Source organism: Coenobita brevimanus, chromosome 60 (assembly GCF_032717465.1).
Source record: "Coenobita brevimanus isolate Jiangsu-jjx chromosome 60, ASM3271746v2, whole genome shotgun sequence".
In the NCBI taxonomy this organism is placed as follows: domain Eukaryota; kingdom Metazoa; phylum Arthropoda; class Malacostraca; order Decapoda; family Coenobitidae; genus Coenobita; species Coenobita brevimanus.
The window spans coordinates 8,503,545-8,522,006 of NC_137013.1; the positions used below are offsets into that span (position 1 = coordinate 8,503,545).

The 18,462-nt window shown below is 42.5% G+C and overlaps 1 protein-coding gene across 1 annotated transcript in view; it reads left to right on the forward strand.

The window, feature by feature from the left end:
- LOC145403271 (hemicentin-2-like) overlaps window positions 1-18,462 on the forward strand; it is a 177,709-nt gene that overhangs the window by 148,747 nt on the left and 10,500 nt on the right. The window lies entirely within an intron of this gene.

Here is an 18,462-nt window from a genome sequence, read left to right on the forward strand (position 1 = left end):
GACAGGAGGGTGGAATGGTTGTTGATAGAGCTTTGATGGACTATGTGGTTGTGTCTAGGAATGTAATAGGAAGATTGTTGGATGTGAGAATTCTGAGAGGGGAGGGTGGGGGTATGTCTGACCACTACCTGGTGGAGGGGAAGTTAAGAGTAGGTAAGAGATGGGTGAGAGCTAGGAGGGTTAGGTATGGCAGGGAGGTTTTGAAAGTGAGTGAGTTGGATAAAAGAGAGAAAATGATAGAGTATCAGGAAAAAATGAAAGATGAGTGGAACACAGTGAAAGATCAGGAAAATGGCAGAGTGAAGGAGGAATGGCAGTTGTTTAAGAGTGCTGTGGTGGAGCATGCAGAAGAGGTGTGTGGTGTGAGACGTGTGGGTGGAGGTGTAAGAAAAAGAAGTGAATGGTGGTGCAAGGTATGGCTGTGGCTGAGAACAGACGTGCATATGAAGTGTGGCTGCAGAGGAAGGATGAGGTGTCATATGAGAGGCATAAGGAAAAGAGGAATAGGGCAAGAAGGGTTGTGCGTGATGCTAAAGTGGCAGCAGATGAGAGGTGGGGTAGGTGGCTGACTGAGAATTTTCAATAGAATAAGAAAATGTTCTGGAAAGAGGTGAAAAGGGTGCACAAAGGAGAGTCTGGGAAGGAAGAGCGAGTAAAAGCAGAGGATGGAAGGATGTTAATTGAGATGGATGCAGTAAAGAAGAGATGGGCAGAGTATTTTGAAAGATTGTTAAATGTAGAGGAGGAAAGGGTGGCTGAGATTGTGGCGGATGGAAGGGTGCAAGGAATAAATGTGTTGGGAGAGTTGAATGATTCTTTAATCACGAAGGAAGAAGTGGAGAAGGCAGTAAAGGAGATGAAAACAAGGAAAGCTGCAGGTATGGATGGGTGTGCTGTGGAATGCCTGAAGGGTGGTGGAGTGACTATTGTTGAGTGGTTAGTAAGATCGTTGAATTTGTGCTTTGTGAAAGGTATGGTGCCATTTGACTGGGCAAGGGTGATAAGTATGAATGTATTAGCTTTAGGGGTATAAGTCTCTTGAGTGTTGTAGGTAAGGTGTATGGCAGAGTGTTAATTATGAGAGTTAGAGAGGGTACAGAGGGAGTGATTGGTGATGAGCAGTGTGGCTTTAGGAGAGGGAGACGATGCGTGGATCAGGTGTTTGCTGTGAGACAAGTGTGTGAAAAGTATTTAGCAAAAGGCAAGGATGTGTTTTGAGCATTCATGGATTTAGAGAAAGCGTAGGATAGAACTGATAGGGAGGCTTTATGTACTGTTTTAAGAGGATATGGACTTGATGGTATGTTACTAAAATGAGTGAAGAGTTTTCATGTAAATAGTAAAGCGTGTGTAAGAATGGGAAATGCTGTGAGTGATTGGTTTCCTGTGAGAGTGTGGCTGCAACAGGGATGTGTGATGTCACCTTGGTTGTTTAATATTTATATGGATGGTGTTGTAAGGAAGGTGAATGCAAGAGTTTTAGGTGGAGGTCTGAGTCTGGTGGATGTTGATGGTAGAGAGTGGAATCTGAAGCAGCTGTTGTTTGCAGATGATACTGCACTGGTGGCTGATTCAGAGGAGCGATTGAGACAGTTAGTAGAGGAGTTTGGAAGGGTGTGTGAAACGAGGAAATTGAAAGTAAATGAGAATAAGAGTAAAGTGATGAAGTGTACGAGGTTGGTAGATAGTAGGGGGATGAATATAGTTTTGAATTGTGAGTTGCTTGAGGAGGTAGAGTGTTTTAAATATTTAGGGTCACATGTTGCTGTGGATGGAAGAATAGATGCAGAAGTGAAGTTTAGAATGAATGAAGTAGGAAAGGTGCTGGGAGGAATGAAAAAGGTGTTTAGATGTTGTTCGCTTAGAATGGATGTAAAGAGAAGGCTGTATGAGGGTGTTGTGGTACCGACTGCGTTATATGGGGCTGAAACATGGAATATGGGTGTAGCAGAGAGGTAAAGGTTGAATGTAATGAAGATGAGGTGTCTGAGGAGTATGTGTGGATTGACGCATATGGATCAAGAGCGAAATGATGAAGTGCGAAGGAGAACTGGAGCTGTTTGGGAGATGGCTGATAGAGTTGAGCAGAGGGTGTTGCGATGGTTTGGGCATATGGAGAGAATGGATAATGAGCGATTGGTGAAAAAGATAACTAGATCTGATGTGAGAGGTGTAAGACTGAGAGGGAGACCACAAATAGGATGGGTGGACAGTGTGAAGAGAGCGCTGGATGTGAGAGGGATATCTGTTGAGTTAGGAAGAGTGGCTGTGCGTGACAGAAATAAATGGAGAGAAATTGTGAGTGAATAAATGATGACTCAGCCCTGAGGGGATATTCTCCCGCATTTGGTCTGATCAGCCAGTCAGGTCAGGTGCGGGTAAGGGGATGGGGTCTATTATGATGTGGCAGGGGTAAACCAGCTCTACTGTCGGGCCCTGCTGCGGATGTCACTGATTGCACTGTGCAGTTGACCCTTGTGCAGTGTGGTGCAGTGAGGATCTGTCCCTTCTTCCCTTTAGGGCTAAGATGCGAATGAATGTTTGAATGGATGAGTAAATGGGGAGTGTGTCGTCCTGTCTCTGCTACCTCCCTTTCCTTGAGAGAAGCAGCCTAGGTATATACAGCAGATAGATTGATATAGATGATGATGAATTAGTGTGCTTGATGTCGAAAGCTTGATGGTAGTATGAAGCTGAAGGGAAAGGTTTGATGATAGTATGATGCTGATGGAGAAGGTTTGATGGTAGCATGATGATGAATTAGTGTGCTTGATGTCGAAAGCTTGATGGTAGTAAGAAGCTGAAGGGGAAGGTGTGATGGTAGCATGATGCTGATGGAGAAGGTTTGATGATAGTATGATGCTGATGGAGAAGGTTTGATGGTGGTATGATGACGATGGGGAAGGTTTGATTTTTTGAAATAATAGAACAGAGGGAGGAAAAACCAATGAATAAAAGAAAATAATAATAATCCATACGCCAGATTACAGGCGTCCTCCATTCATAAAATATCCGTAACAGTTGGGTTTGAACAGGTGTAAGTTGAAGTTTGGGGGGAAACAAATCTAGGGAAGCGAGATCCAGAGAGAAGCAGTTCGGGGAAGAAAAGAATTCCTGATAGGTAGAAGTTCTGCAATTAGGCTGAGTGACATTTCAGTCATGAGCGCTACCAGATGATGGGAAGGTTTGATGGTAGTATGATGCTGATGGGGAAGGTTTGATGGCAGTATGATGCTGATGGGGAAGGTTTGATGACAGTATGATGCTGATGGGGAAGGTTTGATGGTAGAATGGTGGTGAACTATAGTGGGAAAAACGTAGTGTGGAGGTGTGATGGGGCTTAGTTTTATGTATGGTGCAGCTGCGATGTGGAGAGAAATGGTATGGTGTCATGGAGGTGTGAAATGAGTGTCACTATTATGTCAAGAGTTTGTGTATTTAGTCTAACAACAGATAATTTATTTTGCTGAAAAAAAAAATACCCTGTTCACTTTGACATGACCTAAAATTACCTTCTCTTTATCTAGAATGCTGAGTTGTAGCAAGAGAGTAACATTAGAATATGGTGCTAGTCACGAAGAAGTGCTGTTGAAAGGATGTAAAGCCGTAGTATTGTCTTTTTTTGCCCCTCTGCTACGTGAAATGAGCTGCAGAAAGACAAAAGTTTGGACCAAGTTAAAATGCATTGAGTATAGTAGTCAGAGTCGAATGCCCCCTAAAGGTACTCGTTCCTATCTTAGGCATTACAGAATCTGTTATGCATGTGGTGGAATGTAGTATTGCGGTGAACAGTGGTGAAATGTGGTATTGTGGTGCAGTGTGGTGAAATCGGTGAGTGGTAATGGTAGTGGTGTTGGTACTGGTGGCAGCGATGGTGTAGTTTGATGATGATGATAATGAGGTTGTGGAGTGGTGATGACAAAAATGAATACTAATATACAGTTCCATCATTAAAGGGATATTATTTTCATGATGAAAATTTATATATATTTTTCATTATTAAAATGATTATAATATAGTTTCAAGATAAAAATTAACATATATTTTCATGATTAAAATGAATATATATTATCATTATTTCTATGGATACATACTTTTCATGGTAGCGTTTTATGATGGCATAGGAAATTGTGATGAAAGTGGAGTGATATAATAATGTAGTGGTTTATATGATTGTAAAATTTGTCTGCTAATCAAAATTGATGGTGTATGTGCGATGTGGTGGATGGTTAGTGTTGTGGGGGTGATAGTGGAGTGTGGTAGGTTTGGTGTGGCCAGTATGGGGTTGTGGGTAAGTTGTAACAAGTAGGAATTTTGGCGGGAGGTGTGTTGTTGGATGTGTACTGTTTCGGTGTTTGTTATGGCAGGTGTGGTGCTGGTGTTGTGTTGTTGCAGGTGCAGTGCTTTGGTGTAGGTTATGGCAGTTGTAGTGCTGGTGTTGTGTTGTTGCTGGTGTAGCGCTGCAGTGTGTTAAGGCAGGTGTGGTGTGCTGTAACAGTGCTGTGGGGTGCTGGTTTTATGTTACATTTGCGTTATTTTTGAGTCTATAGGGTATAGGGTTGCACGTTGCACGGGAACTTTACAGCTTGTTGGACAAATAAGATCAGACTCACAAAAGCCACCCCCTTTGTGTTCCAGGCACAAAAGTGCACCATTCCATTGCCTCGAATTTTTCCATGCATGATTCACCTCCGCTCGTATCCTGACTTAACTGTAATTAGATGGATTTCCGGCAACAACGACCTGCTGCTTGGCGTTGCAGGCACTTAGAAGACGAGCTACTATTTTTCATTATTGGGTTTTCTTGTTCTGGTTATTAGATTCAGTCCACTCCATATCAAAGGATGATGATGACTACGACGACGATAGAAGAAGAAGGAAGAAGATGAAGAAGAAGAAATGAAAAAGAATACAGCCGCCTACACAGCCCATCAATGCCTCAGTCTGGTGCATGGACAGTCATGAAGCGCAGCAGGAGATGAATCCATTATGCCACACCATTTGTCATGTAAACTAAAAGATCGCCATATCAGAGAGATCGTTGCGACACCAAATCCGTCGACTTGGTAATTGCTTTCTGCTGGAGAGCGAGAGGCTGACGTGTAGAGTCTATGTGAGAGGGGTGGAGAGGGGTAGAAGGAGGGGGAGGCCTAGCATGATATGGAGGGATGTAGTGGAGAGGTATATGAGAGAAGGGTTTGTGAGGTGGGTGGAGGGCAGTGAATTGGCGGGGGACAGGGCGACTGACAGTACAACATTTGCAGATAAAAATAAAGCTGTGGATGCTTAAAACAAAACAAAACAAAACAAAACAGCTTCTACTAAAAAGGGCATAGGGATATTACTTCCAGTTCCTTCACTAAGAGAAATCTCTCTGATGCTGATTAACATTGTTCCATGGTAGAAAGAATGAAAGCTAAAATAAGAGGCCAAGAAGCAAACCGTAAATACCGAATTAGCTAAAAATATGTCCAACCATCAATATGTGATATATCCATCCCCTTCCCTCTCGCTCTGACACAACAGCAACAAGTGTTCACATCCCTGTCCCCCCCCCCCCACACACACATGAACAAGATTACATTTACGCTACTGTGTATGAAACTCGTGAAGCGAGATTCCAATACATCTGAATTTTGTAGAGTAACATTATCTCATTCTGTTTTAACACTAACGAGACGGCATAATGGAACTATTGACCATAACTGTAAATGCAACCTTCCCCAACACATTCCTTTCATCCCCCTCCCTTCATCGCTACCAAATCCCTTCATTCCCCTCCCTTGTTCCAGATTCATTCGATTCCCAGCCAGACTCCTTCCCTCCTCTTTCTCACTCTCCGTAACTTTGAGTCATTCTCTTCCCCTCCGTTTCTGTCCCCTCACCCACTGCTTCTCCATCCCTCCCCCCAACCCCACCAGACCTTATCACCCGACGCTTACATTATCCCTGCCCCTCCCTTCTCTGTCAAAGATTACCTTCTTCCCCCTTCCCATCCATACCCTGTCTACTCCCCTCGTTCGGCGAGCCACTCTCCTGTCTGTCTGTCATCTTCTCAAACCCTACCAATATACCGACAGTTATTTCCCTCAGCCTCCCTTCCCCACTCAAACAAGATGCTTCTCTACTCTCACTCCTACCCGTAGTTCTCCCCTCCTCCAACCCCCACCCGTACTCCCCTCTCCCTTTCACCTCATTACCCCTCTCCTAACTCAATCTCTGACCCTCCCCTTTAAAATTCCAGACAGGAAGTGAACATTTTTAACAGTGATGACAAAGTAGCCTCCTTCAACCTTTTTATTTCATCAAACATGTTCTCTCTCTCTCTCTCTCTCTCTCTCTCTCTCTCTCTCTCAAAATAATGGACTGGAACCAGATAGCCAACGTGCTTCAAATTTCATGAGGCGTATCGCTCATATAGTTTTCTGTTCTCCAGATTCAGTTTCCTTTTCCAGGCCAATATGTAGTCATGGATGGATGGGTTTTCTTGTTTAGACTAGAATATAATTAAATGGACATTCGATTGCCATGGGCTGTTTTTAAAGTTAGTCTGGGTTTACATGACCTGCATATTCTCTTTATCACACTAACTCTGATTTTCTGAGTAATAACATACCGCCGCTTCTTTCTTAAGCAGAGTAGAATATAATTACATCGATTTCTCATCACAGCATAGTGTCCAAGATGGTGAGACTGAGGCTAATGAAACGAGATGTGTGTGTGTGTGTGTGTGTGTGTGTGTGTGTGTGTGTGTGTGTGTGTGTGTGTGTGTGTGTGTGTGTGTGTGTGTGTGTGCTAGGGGGAAGTGATGATTCAGAGTCGCTTGTATTTAAAGTACAATGCCCTAGGGTGGGAAAGGAGGTTCGGATGGTAATGGTGAATTATACTAGACGGGGAAATCGGGGCTTTATGTGAAGAGCTTTGATTGTTATTTCTTTTTATTGCTGATTCACAGGCTCACGTGTTTTGACCAGAAAGCAATTACCCAGTGGATGGATTTGGCGCCGCAACTATCTCTCTGATTTGGAGAGCCATTGGTTTACATGGCAAATGGTGTGGCCTTATGTGTTCATCCCCTTCTGCGCTTCATTACTACCCATGCACCTGGCTGAGGCACTGAAGGGCTGTGTAGCCGGCTGTATCCTTCATTTCTTCTTCCTCCTTCTTCTATCGTCGTAGTCGTGATCATCATCCTTTGTAATGGAGTGGATTGAATCTAATAACCAGAACAGAATATTGAACAGTTATAAAGAGCTATCATCACCACACCTGCGTTTCCTCTCGTTCCGACAGAGGCAATACAAGTGGCTGTTTGGTAATATTAATGCCGAGTCTGCTTTTGGAGAAGCAGTCGAGTATACAGTAAATACAGTATGATGAATATCCTTTACTTTAACCCTCTCAGTAAGATCACTTCTTATCCCATACTATTGTTTCCATCGGAGGGACCTTCGTAGCTAAGGAGAGAGTTGTAATTGAGGTAGTTATATAAAGCCTACTTGGACTCCCTCCCTCCCTTAAGCTGTATAAAGTCGCCTGGCTTTAGCATGAGCAAACTAAAAGAAGACGTCATCGTAATGGTGATGTTAAGAAAAGCCATTAGTTGAGAGATCCAACAAATGGCTTCTCGAATAAGAATGTGGATATATTAACCTTTTCATTATAAAGGTTCCTCAGAACCTGAATAAAGTCATCTGGTAATGGCAAAAATGAACTCTCAACTCTTTCATCCGTTTATGCATTTTTTTTTTTTTTTTTTAGCTTAAGTAATCTCTGTACCATTTGCCCATGTTTGGAGAGGATTCTGGTACCTAAGGAGTAAATGAAAGCTATATCTATACTCCTTACTTCGAAGAGCCTCCCCAAAAGACTCTTTGAACTGTGGAGGTTGTCTGAGTATAGGGAGAATGAAGTGAAAAGTACATCACTGAAGTGGAGTGGTTAGTGACACACTCTGGGTGAAGATGCTTGTCACAAAGGGGAATCTACCAAGTATAATTAGATCATCCGACAGTTGGAAGAATATTTTAAAGGAAGATGTCAACACCGTAACAAGGTTCCTTGCTACTGGTTTTAATGAGAGGTTTTAAATGATATGACAGACGATAGAAATAAAACTTACTAGTACGACTCCAGTATCAATGGAGAGTGTTTGGTGATCGCTGTACTTGCTTGAGTATCAGTAACTGAAAGCTAGGCGATTGACCCATACACTATGCTGTTTCTGTATTATCTTTTTGCAACCTGTGCCTTCTGGAAAGGATGGGGTAGCATATTTCCATGGTATCCTTGATTCCATGCTTGTCGTAAGAGGCGACTAAAGTTGGCATTCTGTCTTGAATCTTCTCCCTTTTTCCTACCTCTCTTTTTGATTTTTCCGTAATTCTTCCAGCTTCTATCTTCCCGCTGCTCCTATCAGGTTAGACACTTGGATTCATGGCATGGAGAGGTTAAGGACCTCCCACTGACGTCGATCCTTCCTCTTTTTCTGGATCAAGCCTTTCTATCAGCCGACCAGGCTGGTTGATTCATAGCCAAACCGATTAATCGCCAGGCCATTTCATCGCAGAGCCACTTCAACGCCAGGCCACTGTATCGCCAAGCCACTTCATCTCCAAATCAATTCATCGCCAAGCCACCTCATCTCCAAGTCACTTCATCGTCAATCCGCTTCATCGCCAAGTCACTTCATTGCCAAGACACTTCATCACCAAGCCATTTCACTGCCAAGTCACTTCATCGCCAAGCCACTTCATCACTACGCTGCTTCATCGTCGAGCCACTTCATCGCCAAATCACTTCATTGTCAAACCACGTCATTGCCAAGCCGTTTCATTGCCAAGCCGCCTCAGTGCCAAAACAACTTCATTGCCAAAACCAGTTCAATGCCAAGACCACTTCTACAGCAAAACCCTTTCTCCGTCTCCTTCCCATTCCATTGTTAACCAAGTATTTTTGCTTTGAGGTATGTCTTATGGTCTTGGAGCCCTGACGCTAGGAATCCATAATTCGGTTCAGTTCTTGCAACCCGTATACGATTTTAGCCAGTGTAATTAACACTACTCATCCGGGAGGGGTTAATGAAGGCCATATCTGAACTCTACAATGAACAGTCTTCCTTAAGTTAAATCAAATAAACTGGAAGCAGCAAGAATGAATTACAGTAAAGGAAAAAGTCACCGTCGCTTATGTAATAATGGACGATGATTTTAATGACATCAAAGAGAGCATATTAAGTCCAATAAATCGTTGGAAAGCAGCCAGAGTAAAATACAAAATCATCATTACACTCGTTAACTACTTTTTCTTTTGCCGCGTCTTGTAAATAATTGTCCAGCTTAAGAGATCATTTCGAAGTAATTTTTTTTTTTTTTTTTTTGGAAAGCAGTGATAAAAAATAGGGAAGTGAACATGTGAGCATGGAAGTAAAAAAAAGTCGTTGCATGATAGTATTGTGATACCAACCCTAACGTGTTGAAGTGAAGATTGGACCTTGTTGGAAGGACACAAGAGTGAGAGCAGTGGAAATGAGTTATCTGAGAGGAGCATGTAGTGTTACATGCAGAGACAGACTGACAAATGAGGATGTGAAGATGCGTTGTGGTGTGGGCATGGATGTGATAGAAAGAGTTAGGAGAAATGCACTAAGGTGGTTTCTTCATGTGGAGAGGATGGAGAGCGAGAGACTGACGAGGAGAATGTATGTGAATGAGGTGGAGGGGGGAGGAGAGGGAAGGGGAGGCCGAGGATGAGATGGAGGAATGTAGTGAAGAGGTATAAGAGAGAGGGACGTGTGAGTTGGAGGGGGGGAGGATAGTGACATGGCTGGGGACAGGGCAACATGGAGGCGTTTTGTTTGTGGCCACCCCGTACGGGACTAAGGCGTCTGGCAATAGACAGATAGAAAAATCTACATCTGAGCCCCCCAACCCATTAAATCCCCCCCCCCCGGGCGAAACAGAACCGTGTGGAAGCAGAGATTAAAACGAGACTTCTTTTTAATAATGAGGTAAATTCAGTCTATATCAAACCCCTCCAGTTTGTAGTCACCCTTAATCTGAATGAAGCTGATTAGAGAGAGAGAGAGAGAGAGAGAGAGAGAGAGAGAGATACTACCAGAGCGAGGATGCTGAAGAAGAAGGCTTACCTCCTATCTACTACACGAGGGTACTTGAGGCAGACAGTTACCGTAATCATGTCCTAATCTCCTTCCAGAATATGACCCGCAAGGGTCGATGTGATACCCCGTCGTCTGATTGTACTTTTTTATGTGTCCGACTGTGGGCATAGGCTTCAGAGCCCGTTCCCTGAGGCCCAGCATTCCTACAACGTACCATTTATCTCCACATGTCACTGCTGGATGACCAGGGACAATGGGCAGCAAACTTTGTCTAAGTGTATGATCTAAAAGCATGATGTCTAGGAGTATGGAAAAGAAACTCGAGTCCTACTGGTTGCCGGCAGGACTTGCTAACTCAAGCACCACCGCCCACCCTCTCGGAGGATGCTGGATACTCGACAAATAAAGAGATGGTGAAGGGGGAGGGGCAGAGAAACTGGAATACAGAACAGCACCGTGCAAAGACTACTAAAAAGGGAAACTGAATCTGGAGAACAGAATATTATATGAGCCATACGCCTCATGAAATCTGAAGTATGTTGGCTGTCTGGTTCCAGCCCGTTGTTTTGAGAGAGAGAGAGAGAGAGAGAGAGAGAGAGAGAGAGAGAGAGAGAGAGAGAGAGAGAGAGAGAGAGAGAGAGAGAGAACATGCTTGATGAAATAAGGTGAGGAGAGGGTGTTGGGTTAGGAGAGGGGTAGTGAGGTGAAGGGGAGAGGGGAGTACGGGTGGGGATTAGAGGAGGGCAGAAGTCTGGGTGGGTGTAGAGAGGCATCTTGTATGAGTGGGGGAGACTGGAGAAAAGAAGGATCGGTATATTCGTAGGGATGAGGAAGATGACAGAGAGGGGAGTGGTTCGTAGAATGTGGGGAGGAGAAAGGGTATGGATGAGAAGAGGGAGGGAGATAATTTGTGACACAGAATAGAGGGGCAGGGATAATGTGAGGGTCGGGTGGTAGGGTTTGGCCGGGTTTCGGGAAGAGATGGAGGAGTGGATCGTGATCGTGAGGGAGGCGAAAAGGAGAGCGAGTGGCTAAAAGTTGTGGAGAGGGAGACTGAGGAGGGGAGTAGGCTTGTTGGGAGTCTAGAGAATCTGGAGCAAGGGAGAGGAATAAAGGAATTTAGTTTGGATGAGTGGAGGGGGATGAAAGGAATTTGTGTTGGGGAAAGTTGCACTGACAATTATGGTTTATACTTCTATCATGCCGTCTCATCAGTGTTAAAACAGTGAGACTTAGTTTCTCCTCAAAATTCAAATGCGTTGTAATCTCGCTTCACTAATTTCATACATAGTAACGTCAAGATAATATTGGCTGTGTGTGGGTGTGTCAGTGTGTGTGTGTGGGTGTGTTGGGGGGAAGGTTACAGGGATGTGGACACGTGTTGCTGTTGTGTCAGGGTGAGGGTGAAGGAGATGGATATTTTTAGTTATTGATGCTTGGACATTTTGTGAAATAATTCTGTATTTATGGTTTGTTTGTTGGCCTCTTCTGTACAACTCCGTCTTTTTATCTTTTACCATTGCTACAATGGAACGATGTTAATCAGCGTCAGGGAGATTTCTCTTAGTGAAGGGACTGGAAGCGACCTCCCTAAGCCTTTTTCTGTAGAACTTGTTTGTTTGTTTGTTGTTTTAGGAGCATCTACAGCCTTATTTTAACTGCAATGTTCTTACGGTCAATCGATTTTACTTCTTCGATCTGAAGGAATTTATGGTGTAACAGCTAAACGTTAATTACATGCTGTTGATAATGTGAGTTGTCATACCAGAGGTCTCTTCTAACCTTAATATTATCGTCTGACGTCGTTGTACCAAAGGGATTGATCAAAATTGTTCTGTTATCTTCTTGATTATGAAGAGTTTATCATAAAGTGAATAAAATCTTTTAAAGCCAGCTTAAAATAAAAGACACTGTTTTACTGAAGGAAAATATAATTGTAGCAATCAAATTCGATTTAAATGCCAATGGAAATGTGGGTTTTAACAACTAATTACATTGGCTTATGTTCATGAATTTGCATATCTTATAATGAATTAGTAAGTGTGTCTGGAATATGTCGTTAGCCCGGAATGTTATATACTGATAATAGAGTGGTTTGCAATACGTAGTGCAAAATTTTTACAGACAGACGTGTGTTAGTCAGGTCAGATATTTCTTTCAAGAAGAGGTGTCATATCTTCAATATCTTATTTTTTTCTACCAACCATCCTCAGTGTATGTACTGAAAGGTATTATATAATTTACTATTTGCGGATGACCTTAATTTCTCCTCTAACACCAGTTCCTTTCTTCATGTTTTTCCTTGGCATCATTGTGACCTGCCTTCCATATTTTTCATATCTCGCGCAACATCAGCGAGTAACCGTCCATGCCGTAATCTGTTGTGTTCTTATTTCTCTCCCTTTTTTTTTTTTTTTTTTTTTTTTCAAATCACACAAACCATGGACACAATTTCGCAGGGAAATGTCGGCGGACGTTTTTGATCGTGATAATACTCTCCTCACTGTGTGTGTGTGTGTGTGTGTGTGTGTGTGTGTGTGTGTGTGTGTGTGTGTGTGTGTGTGTGTGTGTGTGTGTGTGTGTGTGTGTGTGTGTGTGTGTGTGTGTCCGACTGTGGGCAGAGGCTTATTGGCCTATCCCCAGGGCATATCCCCAAAGTCCTGTAGTACTTCTACGTCTCCACATGTCATCACTTCGGCGCTAACACCCACCGTCTATGTTGAATACATGCTAGGGCTGTCTCATACAGGACTGGGGTATTGGTATTAGCAGGTGTGTTTTTACGACATGTCGACTGGCCTTCTGGAAAATCAGCACAAAGTCTTTATTTTATTACATTCAAACCCATAAACTCTTCCCTGCCCCATCGGGTATTTGAACGGGGGCCAGGTAGGACTGCAGGCAACCTCTTTTCCGTTTGAGCCACCGCCTTCTGTGTGTGTGTGTGTGTGTGTGTGTGTGTGTGTGTGTGTGTGTGTGTGATCTTGCCATTATGTTATTGTACACACACCTTAACCGTGATGTAACTCAGCTGGATATATACACAGTCTACGGTGTTACATTCTGTGAGTCTTGGCATCATATTCTCGTAGGCTAAGGGTATTCTCAGGGCCTCAGAAAGCTTTCTAACATTTGTTCAACTTCAGATTATTTCTCCATGTGATACACTTAACTCCTTCATTTCGAGGGGGATGTTGGCTGAATAAAATCGTCTGGCGAATACTAATTATGCAATCTATGTCCTAATTAAAAGGAAATAACTAACACCCAGGTAAAAGAAGGGTCTAATATGCCAATGTTTTCACTCATGAAAGCCTTTTTCTCGTTACGATTACGTCTTTTTCTAATTGATTTTTTCTGTATTAGACGATTTTATTTAAATTTAACTAAGGAATGCTCTAGAAGTCCAGGATATAATGACATATATATCCACTCCTTCGTAATGAGTTGAGTATTGGAGGATGTAGAACTGATATGTCCAAATTGGATCTTAAATTTGGCTCCTTTATCTTCCCCTCTCTCCTTGGTGGGAACAATTTTGAGGGCTTGTGGCCTTTAGTACCTTGCTTGGTGTTAGAGATATATTACTATTCCCAGATCTTTCACACACTGTTTAGTACTGGAGGATATACTAATGATATACCCAGATCCTTAACGCAGTGTTTAGTAGTGGATATACTAATGATATACCCAGGGTCTTCATACATCGTTTACGAGTGGAGGATATTCTAATGATATACCCAGATCCTTAATACAGTGTTTAGCATTGTACTGTTTATGAATTTCGGAAACCAGTAAATACTGTAGGTAAGAGTATGAGAGTTTGAGAGAGAGAGAGAGAGAGAGAGAGAGAGAGAGAGAGAGAGAGAGAGAGAGAGAGAGAGAGAGAGAGAAAGTGCAGATATATATATCTATCTACTGTATATCTATCTATCTATCTATCTATCTATCTATATATATATATATATATATATATATATATATATATATATATATATATATATATATATATATATATATATATATATATATATATAAACCTTATAACTCAGGCTGTCCACTGCATCACGATGCTTCGTTCTCTGAAAGTGTCAGGAGTAGCATGGGGCGCTACTTGTTTTTACTTCTTCTTTTTTTTCTTTTTTAATGGATGTACTAGGAAGCCTCTTTATTTACGAGGGGCATAAAGTCGAGATTTTTTTTTTCTTTACCAGGACAGGGAGATGTACTGGGGTTCTTCATTACTTACAAGAGTACAGCCCTTGGTTATGTGACGTGGATAAGTTAGTCATTTCCCCTCACACTACTGTACATTGGGCAACCATGACGATCAAAAGGTTTCTTCCCTCTCTCTCTCTCCATCATTTCGTGTTTCCTGTCTTGATCTATGTTTCTGTTGTTTCTCTCCCTTCCCCTTTAGCGTTATCCCCCCCACCCTTCCTTTCTGTCCCTCCCTGCCTCTAGTGTGTGTGTGTGTGTGTGTGTGTGTGTGTGTGTGTGTGTGTGTGTGTGTGTGTGTGTGTGTGTGTGTGTGTGTGTGTGTGTGTGTGTGTGTGTGTGTGTGTGTGTGTGTGTGTGTGTGTGTGTGTGTGTGTGTCATTTCTTGTTTACTGTCCTCTGTTTCTCCCCCCCCCTTCAGCTTTATTGCTATTTCTCTCTCTCTCTCTCTCTCTCATCCATCCATTTTGCCACCATACTATCCCTCACCCACTATCTGCCTCACTCCATTACCTATCCCCGTCCCTCCCTGCCTTCCTCCTTTATCTCAATATCACCGCCTTCCCCAAGGAACCTACACTAAAAACTCTTTGGCTTTGCCTTAACTTCCCTTTTTTTTTTTTTTTATTCGCTTCTCATTCGTTATCACCTTTCTTTCGATTCTCTATATTCTTAGTATTTTTTTTATTTTTGGTTTCCTCGTATTTGTATTTACACCTCATCCTATTTACTCTCCACTTGTTTTTCCTCTCTTTTCTCTCATTTTCCCCTCTCAACTTCATTATTTCGTTATCAATTTTTTTCTTTGTCATTTTCTGTCTTCATCCTCAGTCTCCAGTTGATCATTTTCTTCTTTTCCTCGTATTTTCATACATTTCAATTTTTTCCCTTCAAAGGTTGCTTAGTGTTCCTCGTTGTTTACCGCTACTCGTTTTCCTCCATCTCTCTCCCTTTTCACCAGCTTTGATCAGTTTCCTATTTTTTTTTATTATTATTATTCACTTCCCCCCGCTTCTTTTAATTTTCCTTTAGTTCCCTGTTGTTCCAGTTTCTTTATTCCTTTCTTTATCTTCTTAAGTTATGTCCTACTTTATTCCCATAGTTCTTCATTTACCCATTTTTCTCCCCACATCCTCGTTCTGCTCTTCGCTGTCATTCCTCACCCCCGTTTTTTTTTTTCTTTTTTTCGTTCTCGTCTTTTCCTTTTGGTCATATATCAGTTCCATTTTTTCTTTTTCTTTTTCTTCCCTTCCTGCTCGTATTTTCGCTTCAGTTTCACAATTTTATTTTTGTCTTTATTCCCATTCTCCTTTCCTTCCTTTGGTCCTCCTTCTTAATTTTTTCTCTATTTTTCCTTCATTTCTCCTCCTACTATCCTGATTTCTCTCTTCTTTTTTTGTCATTATTTCATTCACTGTCATTATTCTAAAATTATTCTTCCCTTTCATTATTTTTCTTATTATTTTTCAATATTTCACGTTGTCAATCATTTAATGTGTTCCTAATCTTTTCCTTTTTTTTTTTTTCTCTTTCTTTTGCATTATTTATTCGCCACCACTGTTATATTGTGTTTTCCTGTTCTCGTTTTTTAGTCCCTCTGTCATTATTTTATCTTCACACAGTTATTTCACTTTTGTCATCCTTCTACTTCCTCTTTCTTTATCATTGTTATTCTTCTTTTTTTTTTTTTTTTTTTTTAACTTTCCTTCCTCTTTTCATTCCTATACTCCACTCTTTTCTTCTGCCCCAGAATCCATCACCTCGTTTGTTCACCACTTCCCTTGCTCACATCTTTTTTTTTCTTTCTTTCTTACTCCTTTCTCCTCACCTATCCATCTTCCTGTTACGGGTATCATACTCCCTTCCTCTCCCAAACCCTTACCACCCTCCCTACCCCCTTCCTCATGACCTTAACCCCCCCCCCCAGCACTATTCTTTCGCCCCTGATCCCTTTAAGTGTCTCTTACCTAACCCTCTTCCTAGCTCTTGCCAAAACCTATCCCTACGTCTTTCCTGACCCTCTCCCTCCCTCCCTCCTACGTAATCCTTTCTCCACCATCTACCTATCCCTCACCCTACTTCCTACATATCCCTCTCTATGTATCCTACCTAATCCTCTTCCGACCTCCTACCTATCTTTCTCCCCATCCCCTACCTATTCCCCTATCAACCTTCTACCTAACCCTCCTCCTTCCTTCTTCCTAACCTCTCCTTGCCTACTATCAAACCCCTTCCCTACCTCCTACCTGACCATCTTCCTGTCTCCTGCCTAACCCTCTCCCTGTCTTCTACTTAGCCCTCACCCTGTCTCCTACGCAACCCTCTCCATGCCTCCTACTTAACCCCTGCCCAACCCTCATTCTGCCTCCTACCTGACCCTCACCCTGCCTCCTACTTAATCCTCTCTCTGTCTCCTGCCTAACCCTCTCCCTGTCTTCTACTTAGCCCTCACCCTGTCTCCTACACATCCCTCTCCATGCCTCCTACTTAACCCCTGCCCAACCCTCATCCTGCCTCCTACCTGACCCTCACCCTGCCTCCTACTTAATCCTCTCTCTGTCTCCTGCCTAACCCTCTCCCTGTCTCCTAGCTTACCCTCACCCTACCTAATCCCTAAACCCCTTCATACCTCCTACCTAAGCCTCTTCATACCTAATACCCAATTCTCTTCAAACCTACTTAACCCTCTTGATTCCTCATATCCAACCCTCTCCTGCCTCCTACTGAACCTTCTCCATACCTCCTACCGAACCCTCTCCATTCCTCCTACCTTATTCTCTCTTGACATCCTACCTAACTCGCTCCCTGCTTCCTGCCCAACCTAACGCTTTCCAAAGCTCCTACCTAACCCATCCTCACTAATCTCAGTATGTGCCCCTTGTCTTCCATGTGTCTATTCCTTGCCAACCGAATAGCACGTAATGGCCTGTCTTGGGAAATTTACATAAACGTCGGATTGCCTTAAGAGCTGCAGGGATGAAGGAATCGTAGGTGGCCTCATTGTTTTATCATCCATTGTTGTACTCGTATTTATTGTTACTGCAACCCCAGGCTCATATGGACGTGAATCCGGTAGATGGTAGGATGCCTTGCACATGACGGAACTGGGCCATTCCAGTTTGACTGCAAATTCATTTTTGTATTACATTCTGAGAGTCTGAGTTATGAAACAGGAATGAGTCTTTGGCTACTGATGCGCATTTAGTGTAACCTGACAAGAATTATTAACCCTTTTCTGTCAGGTGTTGGTCAAGTGTAATCAGACTGGGGGATTGATTTGACTTGAAAAAAAAAAAAACATGCAACCATGACGTAGTATTCAAGCTGTAGGAGTTACCCCATTTCCTGAGGTAAAAATAAGCCGACTATTGTGTCATATCCCCTGGCCAATCTGACAACACATGATCATAAACTAAGCTACCAGGGGTTAGGAATCTTTGTTGGGTGCAATAGTTTACTGCTAGAGGAAAATGAAGTGTTATTTTATACAATTACAACTGTATATGAGAAAAAAAATAACTATCTATTGAACTAGAAATACATAGCAAAATGTTATTCCTTGTATTTACTTACTTGTATACAGTGCTATCACGAGCATTAGTTTCTCTACCCCCCTGGCAAGAGCAGAGTTTAAGTCCCGGTTGGAGCCAGGCCATGCGTTCGAACTTTAGCCGGTCCATAGGAGTCGGTTAATGCTTCGTGAGATTTGGTGGGGCTCTCTTCCCACAATGTTATCCTCATCTCTCACCGCCATAAACAACATGGAATTAGTTATTGTTTGTAAGTTATTCCCACGTGCATTTCTTTCAGTGTATGAATTACTGTTTGTATGTAATTCTCGATATCGTTCTAGGTCCCCTTTCAACTCATTTTCGGTCTGATACTCTAAAGCATTTGTCTTAGGCGTCCTACTTTCAAATCACGAAGCTTATTTCACAGTGGCAGTGGTTAACAAGAGAATGATATACGAACATCCTTTAAACTTCGTTATATGTAACTATTCATGCCAGTGTGAAAGATGCTGAGTCAGAGTGTACGACTCTGTCGTACTGAGGCATATCTGATCACTATGAACCGTCTGTGTTCGTTCGCCTGGTCCGTCTCCAACCGTGACTTCGACCTCG